A 10336-nucleotide genomic window follows, 5' to 3' on the forward strand; every position below is an offset into this window, starting at 1 on the left:
GAAAAATAAATAATAACCAAATATATTGTGTGAGTGTTATGTGAAAGCGTGTGTCTTTAACATAATTCATGTACTATTTAATAAATTTAATTTGATACGTGCGATGAAAAATTATATTATAGACAATCATACTTTTGTTGCCAGTGCTGCCCAAGGTTGCCACCCATTAAATTATGGCAGTTTTCAGTGAAATTTGATGGTTTTCAACGTTGCTTTAAAAGGCTCACTTTATTTGTTAATATAGTGCAACCGAACGACAAGACAGTTCATATTCAAAGGGTCAGAGATTCGAATCATGTGGTTGTTGTCATGTATGTTTTCGTGTGTGACTTCTCTAAATTATAAACGGTGACAAATCACATTACGATATGTTAGAAACCAGCTTTTGAAATGCATGCATATTCAACATGGGATGTCCATTTGAAACTGAATTGGAATCTGAATCCTGTTCCTATACGATACCATTTCTTGAATTTGAATACAATATAGTTTCTTAATCAATAAATGTTAATTTGTTTTTATATACAACCATTTTGAAATATTTCAATCGAATATCTGATCCATGGACGTCACTAATGTAATTACTTATGACAATACGCAGGAATGCTGTATCTTACAGGTAAAAAATATAACTAAACTCACATAATAGGAAGCCGAGATTTTTGAAGCTCGAGTGCAAGGCACGACCTGGATCGTAGCATCCATATTCTCTGTGGAATTAGGTACCGTGATCGATCGAGAACGAAGGAGTTCACCACCTTTGGTCAGCATTTTTCCTTTTCCCATCTCGTTAAATTTTCTCCGTGTTTTCTTCCTTGTTACTTTATTCCCACTTGCGTCGATTCCAGACCCAGAACCAAACAGCCTCGCGGCAGAATAGAGACGAGGGGACACAAGTCATAGATTTCAGTGAGAAGTGAACTAATAAAAACAAACCGACCACTCACGAGTACGGTTTTGTTTGTCTTGTCTATTTAATTTTGGGGTAGAACACAGAGTACAGCGCATTTTACTATTCGAAGTTTAAAAAAAAAAATGCTTAATCATGAAAATTGAACTAAGATCAGACTGTTACTAGCTTTTCTTTTCTTCGTGTATTTGGAAATGTGAACCGGCTGTTACATGAAAAGGACAGGCTGAGAAATTTCCATCCAGCGGGTCCGTTCTTTCATTATGTCAGCCACGCATATATTTTTCTCAGTAGTACTTATTGTAATGTCGCCCTCAATTTCAGCGACTACTATTATTAGGGCAGGTTTGATTTGCATACATATTTGTTTTTAGTTGGTTAATTCATGAGAGTTACCTAAGCAATTAAACTAGCTCTCTCTCTCTCAGGTATAAGTTTATTGTGTTGGGAGTTGAGGGCATTAGGCCTGCGCATCCGGGCCGGCTGGACCCCCACACCCAAAAATCGAGTTCAGGTCGGTTTGATACATGACATCTGAGTTCGGAACCGGGCTGGATCCCGCACAGTTAAAATAAAAAAAATATTTTTACAATATAAAATTTGTTTTTAATAATAAAATATATATCATTATTAAAAAAATAAATCAAGTCGACCTAAGCCGGCAATGTTATTGGGCTGGCTGGAACGATTTTTTTAGGCTCGAACCTGGGCCCGATCAAAACGAGTATTAGGTACCAGTTGGCCTGATGCTTAGGCCTAATAGGCATAAGCATTTGGGTAGGCATGGGCACCCGGCCTGCCCAACACCCATATATTCTAATCAAACCAGCCCGGCTTTGGTCTAAGGTTTGGTCTGCCCAGACAAACTGCATCACGTCTGAAAAAGCAGAGTATGGGCCCTCATGTTAGGTGTCGAACACCATGCACCCTCTCCCCTAATAAAAAGAACCGACCCTGTATGTATCGACAAATTAACAAAAATTGTGATACGCCAATTTCGTCCAAAAGTCGAACTTGAAGAAAAAAAAAACAAGAAAGAACTGAAAACCTGGAAAAAAGAGCCCATTGGACGCGGTTTTGAGATCACCGTATCAAACTATTTTTAACAATTCGTACTCAATAAGGTGAATGCTTCACATGTATTCTGTGTTTGCTTGTAACTCTTGGTCCTGATCACTGACGCCTCTCCCACCCAGCAACCCCACTACTCGACCCGACTGCCTGTCTTGTTCCAAAGTCTCGATATCATTTATTTTGAGTAAAAGTGCATGTGGGCACATAATGTACGAACCAGCGTGCCGAGATTCTCTTGGCGTCACATGATGTTGAAGTGCACCAAAGATTAATTAATAGAGTTTTTCTTTTGCCCATCACTTAGAAAGTTAGCGGCCCGCTACCCATATCTAAGCCCCGACACAACGGAGACAAAAGGGAGACGGGAGGCTTCTGGTAGATAGATGTATTGAATTGACACACTAGTTTATATGTGGTATAAGTATAGTCACAGAAAACAGGTTTTTTTTTTAAAAAAACACACAAAAAAATGCCATAAATTAAATGACCGTTTAAAACTAAAAAAATACGTTTTCTAAAAAATATTAAAAACGAAAAAAATGAGTTTTTAACGTGTTTTTTCATGTTTTTCACTTTTTTAGGTTTTTTTTAATGCCAAATAGTTTTCTTTTTATTTTTTATTTTTTATTTATTGTAAATCTACTTATCATTTGATGTTTGTGTTATTAGCCTCTTACTTATTTTATTTTTCTCATATTTTTAGTTTTTTTTTATTTTAAAAAAATTGCCATATTTTTTTCATGTTCATCGTATTATACCCAAGAAAAACTTCACCATTTAAAACTTCCAGACATTATTTGTGACCATGAGTACAAGTAAAAAAATGGATTTAAGCATTCATTATGGCAGACTCTAACCCTTGCAATTACAAAGAAGGCTGTGAATAAGGAAAACTAATAATATGACATATATCCACAAACAATTGAAGCTTTTTCTAAATAATGGTATGCAAACAAACGTTTTAAAGACGACATACATAGACAAGCTGTTGTAATCCATCCCTTTTAAGGAACACGTGCGTTTTTTTTTTTTTTTTTTTTGAAAATAAAAAATTGATTTTGACACTAATATCAATCGTGGCAGCCTCATTAATCAAAGCAGATTTGTGTCTCGAGTACAATAGATCTAAATTAATTAATTTGCCTTATACGTAGCCCCAGTTCACATTTAAAATGGCTGTGAACTTAAACATGTATTAAGAGCACAAATGGGTGTATACATTTTTAAAGATTTTATAAAATCTCAAATATAGTCATCTTTTTAATTTTTTACATACACTTAAAAGAGTTACATGTTGTGCCACAAATTCAATGTGCGCCAAAAAATAATGACTAACTTGTTTATTAATTGTTTTAGTTGAGTTGAGAAGTATTTCATCATATCACATCAATTGTCTCTCTTTTGCAACATAAAAAGTTGATGTTCTAAGAATTTAAAACAAAAACTGGCCACCTTCGAGCTCACGACCTGACCATTTGCACCAACTCCTCGTCGACAACTTGTTTATTAATTAAAAAAATGAAGAAAAATAATTAGAATAACTTGTTTCAAAAATTAAAACAATTTGTACGTACCCATTTAGCAAATGCACCGTTGGAAATGCAGGCTCGATTTACTTCTATGCCTTTTTTTTTCATTCAAATTTGTGTTTGGTTCCAATTAATGTGGATGCCATTAATTGGGCAAATGTCTCAACTATCTCCAACTTCAATTATACGCTTCAAATGAACAACTTTTAATTACAAAAATTTCCATCCAATCCCTCCTTGCACCTTCTACCTACCTTTTTTTTTTAAAAAAAATATGGCTCCAGTCGTTATCAATCTAAACACCTATCACCATGTTATGATATTGCTTCTAATTCATATTTCATATGACATGTTACATGTAGCTCCAATATTTATTTTGTATAGCTTTTTTAATATTTTTTCAGCTGGAAAGACAAAGGAACCACACTTGGCATGAAAGATCTAGCTAAGTTTATCATGATTGTCTAATATGTTGAAACTGGTTGATATTTTCTAGACAAATACTATATTTCCTTTGTGTTTTCGGTTACTATTTAAGAGTTCGATGGTAGAGTAACTCTCTCTCTCTCTCTTTCTATATATATATATAACTCTAGCTATTTAGAATCACTCAGCCATCTAATCAAAATTATTTATTTGATGCAAATGAATGGTTAAGGAAAAAACATGGAAAAAAATGTGGGAACTAATGTTGTATGTCAATCACCTTTTCTCATTGTTTTTCTCTTAAGCAACTATCGTAATGGATTGGATGACTCAAATAGATGGCTGAATGACTCTAAAAAGTCGGAGTCACCATTGGATATGGTAGAAGAGACGTTCATTTTTTTACTAAAAACATTATTTAAGTAATAAAATGACTAACTTAATACATGTTTCTCATCAAATTACTTTTAAGATCATATCTATAAGGTTAGATTGCAAAAAAATATTTTAATAATTAATTTTAGTAGATCTAGTTTTTATCCTCTACTCAAGTGCTCAGGTTTTTACCAACAAAAAATAGAGAAAAAAAAAGTATGAACTAATACTAAATGTCACTCGCATTTTACTTCTTGTTTTTCTTTTAACCAACTATTATAATAGATTGGACGGCTCATGTTAGATGGCAGGATGACTCTAATAAACCAGAGTCACCATTGAAGATGGTATAAGAGACCTTTATTTTTTTACTATTGAAAAAACAATATTTAAGTAACAAAATGACTAACTTAATACATATTTTTCATGAGATTACTCTTAAGATCGTATCTATAGGGTTAGATTGCAAAAAAATTATTTTAATAATTAATTTTAATGGATCTAATTTTTGTCTCTCTCACTCACACACATATATATATATATATATATATATATATATATATATATAAATAAAGCCAAAGCTTGTGATGAGTATTTTGGCGTTTTTGGCTGCACTGACTCTCATGAAAAGTCAGTCGGATCCCAAAATGTTCCATCCGGCCCCTGATACGTTGAAAGATGTCACAGCAGAAAGATACTTTTTCTATTATTTGTTTAATCGGTTAGGTCAAATGAGTCAGTAGTGCTTGACCCTTTTCAAAGATTTGGTGATTGAAAAGCATCTTCAACATTGAATCAAGTGCAACCTAGCATGTGCCACTAAAATAAAACGAAAACACTTCCATCCACTAGTGAACCAATATGTCCACTGGCGAACTGGCAGAAGCCCCAGTGTCCGCAGCTCAGTAGCGGAGTCACTAATTTGCAGCTGTCTAGTACTAATATAAAAAAAATTAAATCTAAGAGGCACCAATATGTAATAAATTAAATTATATTTCAGAAAGTATGTAAATAAAATAAATTTGGTGAGCCAGTGTAAACAACTTCCTACACGTAACTCGGCCACTGTTTCAGCTGATTGCTTCTCCCAACAACTTGCCTGAGTAGTTGTTGGAGACGCTTAAAAATTTCTATTCTTAACAAGTTGTTTATTCTGGAAACATAATGGTGACAATGAATTAAATTGAAATTTAAGCGTGGCCATTAATTTTTTTTGGAAATCGTAGTTGAGTGCAAGTCCAAAAATATCAAAAATTAATTGGGTTTCCGATCAGTAAGATCTAGTAATTACTGTCAAAAACTTAAGTTCCATTTTGTTTTTTGCTTTCTCCTTGCCAGGGATCTTTTGTCCCCTAAAATGGGGGTAAATTTCCCTTGTTTAAGTCCTGAACACCCAATCAAGTGTTTGGGTCTGGAAATCCCGTCCCGTGTTTGGGGACGCAAACATATAACTTACACAGTGGTAGTTGGGCTCACATGCGGTGGTGGAGTCATGTATATGCAAGAATAGACACCATCCTCATAACTTTTCAAACTCCTTATACGAATTTACATTTAAGTGCTTCCTACTACAAGTTAATTTACATATTTATGAATATTCTCATTTCTAACTTCTAACTCTGCCCTTGTTGGTCTCTATTTACAATTTTGAATCAGGCTTACTTACCTCAAGGGGCATAATATAACTGGTCAAGCAAGTAGTCACCTGATAACACATTTGTTAGTTCAATTCTCATGTCAGCACCACTGCAAACAGTAAAAAGTGCGATACTCAAGTTGTTGAGTATATTGTAGGTCCACGTAGGTCCCGAAGCAGACCTAGACTCTGGGGTCGATGAGGTAAAAAGAGGGAGGAGGGGCAGTTGGTCTTCGGCTTCTCCTGCCAAATTGGCACTTGAGAATCAGGCTTGATGAGTGATTTTTTCTCTGCACAATAATAACAATAAGGCCATAGACAGGCTACAACTAGGGTTATAGGACTCATGCCATTATGATAAAATATGTAAAATGAGTCGAAGCAGCTAATATCATCATGGAGAAGGCAAATTTTTTAGGGTCCCAAACATGTGCATTACAACTAGCACTTTAATTGTTTCTTATCGAGCTATCATTTTTAGAAAACTATTATTTAAGGGCCCAACTTTGCACCATAATTGAAAATGGAAAACCATAGTCGATAATTACTATATCAATGGCCCTATTCAATAGAATGGATCTTAGGTCACATGTCATAAATTAAGTAGCTGGCTAGCTTCATCCAATTAATGGAAATGGAAAAAATTAATTTTCAATTTCTTTTTTTTTTTAAAAAATAAATTTCATTGTGAACTACAATAAAGTACCAGGGCGAATGATATGGGTATACGTAGAAGCTTTGATCACCATCCTAATGAGACACGTAAAATCCATGGTTGCCATCCCCAGATTGATAATGATTATATTAATAATAATAAAAAAGGGTAGGTAATAATCATAACAGCAACAACACAGACATACCAAGTTGAGTGTTATCTTAATTAAGAAGTATTAAGGAAATAATTTATTAGTAACATATGTATCAGATTCAATATTAATAAATATTAACTTATAATGCCAAAGTTATACCAGCTTGAACGCTACCATAAGAATCACTAACGATATAATTATTCGTGTCGCCCCGGATACAACTAATGATAAAATAGTTGGTAAACCTGACTCAAGCAAGCAAGTCATGTGCATTTAATTAAAGAAATCGAAATTGAACTTGGGTCAAGTTTCTGCTTCATCCGCTGAGTGTTTGAAAAATTGGCTCAGGAGTATCAGAGCAGATCCAGATCATGGATAGTTCACTGGACCTAGGGACTAACTCTTGCCAGTCCAAAACAAAAACCTACATTGGTATTCATAAGTAACCTTCCGTTGGCATTGATATTCCATTGTCCCTTATATTCATGCTTGCGGGAAGCATATCAGAGCATATATTATACTAAGTTCTCCAAAAGAAGCTGACCAAAATAACTGGTTAGGGTAAAGTACTATTGCATTGACAGATCCAGATTCAGATCTACATCCAAAAGTATTGGCTGCAATCAAATTGGTACCACTTAGCCGGATTGTAGACCATGTATCAAATACCAGTTCAGTCCCGCTGACCAATCCATGTTAGGTTTGTGTTTAACTGACCAATCTGCACAAACAAATTTGTAAGATTCGAACCATATCCAGCTCAAATATTATATTACATTATATTAATATTATATATATATATATATGTATATATATTTATATTTATATTTATATTTATATTTATATATATGCTGAAATCATATTGGCATGGATTGTTTGCTGAATATCAAGTGATCATAGTTGTTTTTTGCTATAAAAACAGGTTATATTTTCATTTTTCAGGTTGGAAGCAAATACTTATATGATGTGGAACAATATTGAATCCTTCACACCATACAAAGCCAATCTTCTTATGGTAATAACATCCAGATACTCTTCTAATGCCCATCGGAAAGGTGGGCCAAACAATATTATAAATCATTTTTTGTTCACCAATTTAGGTCGTTCAGCTTGGAAGGTTTAAGCAATCTACCAATCCAAAGCATCTGGAACCTTATGAATATGTTTATTGTATGGTTGTTTTGGTGCACCTGGAGTGTAGAACTCTTATGACTACAAACTTTTAGTATATTAATCCCTTGAGCATCAACCATGTGCAAAAAGGTTTGCACATGGAAGTACCCAATTCTAAGCATGATTTTAATATGAATGCTTCTTAATGACTCAACTCTAGTTAATTGTTTGGATTTCTTGCGTGTAACTTAACAAAGTAAATCCCTTGCCTATTTGTTGAGTACACATCAAACAGGCTAAGCTGATGGACCACACCATATTCTTTTGAAATAATACAAGCCTTGCAAATATTTAAGGTGTGGACAATGTTATGCTACATGTAGCCTACCTTATCTACTCATATTAATGTCTTGTCTTCTTGACAGACGCCACTCAATTGATTACAGTCTAAAAAACAAAAAAATATTAACATCAGGCACGCAACTTTTGAAATTAGGTGGCCTTGTTAGTGCATATTAATCCATGAGAACTCATGAGGTACACTGCTTAGGTTGTCAAAAATTAAGATGATGGTCACGTGATAATTCAGACTTTCCGTTTATAATTACATTAGTTCAGAATCAGCTAAGACGGCAGAGTTTACTGTACTTTCTTTCCAGTATAGAATTGAAAATTCTGCACAGTTTAATGTTACTAATTAATTAAAGAGAGAAATGTAATGTAATATATATACATGCATATAAAACACTCAGGTTGCCTAAATATGCTCTGGAATTTGTTTAGAATTATTGGATAGAAACCACTTATGAAGTAAACAATGACTTGGGGCAGCGGGGCAATTTGTAAACGATGAGATATTTCTTGTATTAGATGTCCATTTATTCAATTTACATCATTGCTTGCAACCAAAGGCACCACATTTTAATTTGTATGGGAATGACCATGATGAAAAAAATATATCTGTGACTCAGAGGGAGAGGGAGAGAGAGGCTAAGGGACCACACTGATCTCCATCACATGTTATTTTCAGGTTTCAATCACCATTTGTAAATGCATGTCTTATTTTATCTTTTCCCATTCATACCAAGAACAATATCACCAACAAAACATGATGCAAACTCAAGCAGCAACAGAACCATTGATCCCTCGCCCGTTTACTTATTACTCTCTCTCTCTCTCTCTCTCTCTCTCTCTCTCTCTGTGCCAACCATCTATCCCTTAAGAACATGTTTAGGAATCAGTGGCGGAGTTAAAAACTTTTCGTTGAGTAGCAACACATACGAATAAGTTAATGATCGTGGATACGAATATGTAAATATTTAGACCAGTTAATAGTAAATAAATGAATTTTATGGGTCTGCATAGTTAATTGTCCACAAAGGTCCACATATGGCTCTGCCCTTGATAGATTTTGGTGTTCACTCCCTGCAATGCTTGCTTCGATCTAGTTAGGGATGTCAATGTATTACATTTGAAATAGATGTACTATTTATGCTATTTATTTTTTCGGATGTTCATATATTCAGATTCAAATATGAATAATGAAAAAAATATATTATATCCTAATGCTAATTCAAAGTACGAATCCAATCTAGATCCAATTTTTAGATTCACATCTAAATCCATATCTGACTCCTCATTGGAATCTAATCCACATTACAATATGTTAGAATGCGACTTTCAAAATGTATGGACATGAGATATAGGAAATTTATTTAAAAACAAATCCAATCTGAATCCAAATCCGTTAGATATTTGCCTAAATCTGAATGGATGTCATTTCTTAAATCCTAACCCGACCCGATTCCTTATTCAGATATCAAATTTTTACCATATCAGATTTTTTTTCAAGCGGAAAGGTCGAATGTCTGACTTAAATCAGATTTATTGACACCCACAGATCTAGTAGAGACACAGCGAGATTGTGTGAAGAACGATCATGCACACATGCCTCTCAAATGTTACTGCCTCAACTTTTTACTGTATTAAACCGTATAGGTTGAATCTACGTTTCACTGACTTGATAAGAATTCACATTAATTGGATTGTTTCTTTGGGTGTTTTTAAGTTTTCAACCTGTCGCGAGTCCAATTCTATAAAAAGGCGATCAGGAATTAAATCACCTCTTTATATCAATAATACACAATTCAACTTTCAATTAATGTTACCAAATCGATTAAACATATGGTAAATCATATCTATATGGTCAGAATATCTTTAGCATGTCAACTTGAGTTTGCACTTATAAATTCTAACTAGGAACTAGAATGAGCTGCTGGTGATTTGAGTTAGTTTGACACCAAGCTCATCTCATCTTCTTCAACTCTCAAACTGACAATGCCCGAAAATACGCAAGCTTCCTGTGGTCGTTCTGGTTCCACAACATAGCCTCACTAATGGGGGCTGAAATGCCAAGAGAATGGACCATTGAAGGCTTTGTTCATTTAGATGGTACTTAAGATCG

This window comes from Nymphaea colorata, chromosome 13 (assembly GCF_008831285.2).
Source record: "Nymphaea colorata isolate Beijing-Zhang1983 chromosome 13, ASM883128v2, whole genome shotgun sequence".
Taxonomy (NCBI): Eukaryota; Viridiplantae; Streptophyta; class Magnoliopsida; order Nymphaeales; family Nymphaeaceae; genus Nymphaea; species Nymphaea colorata.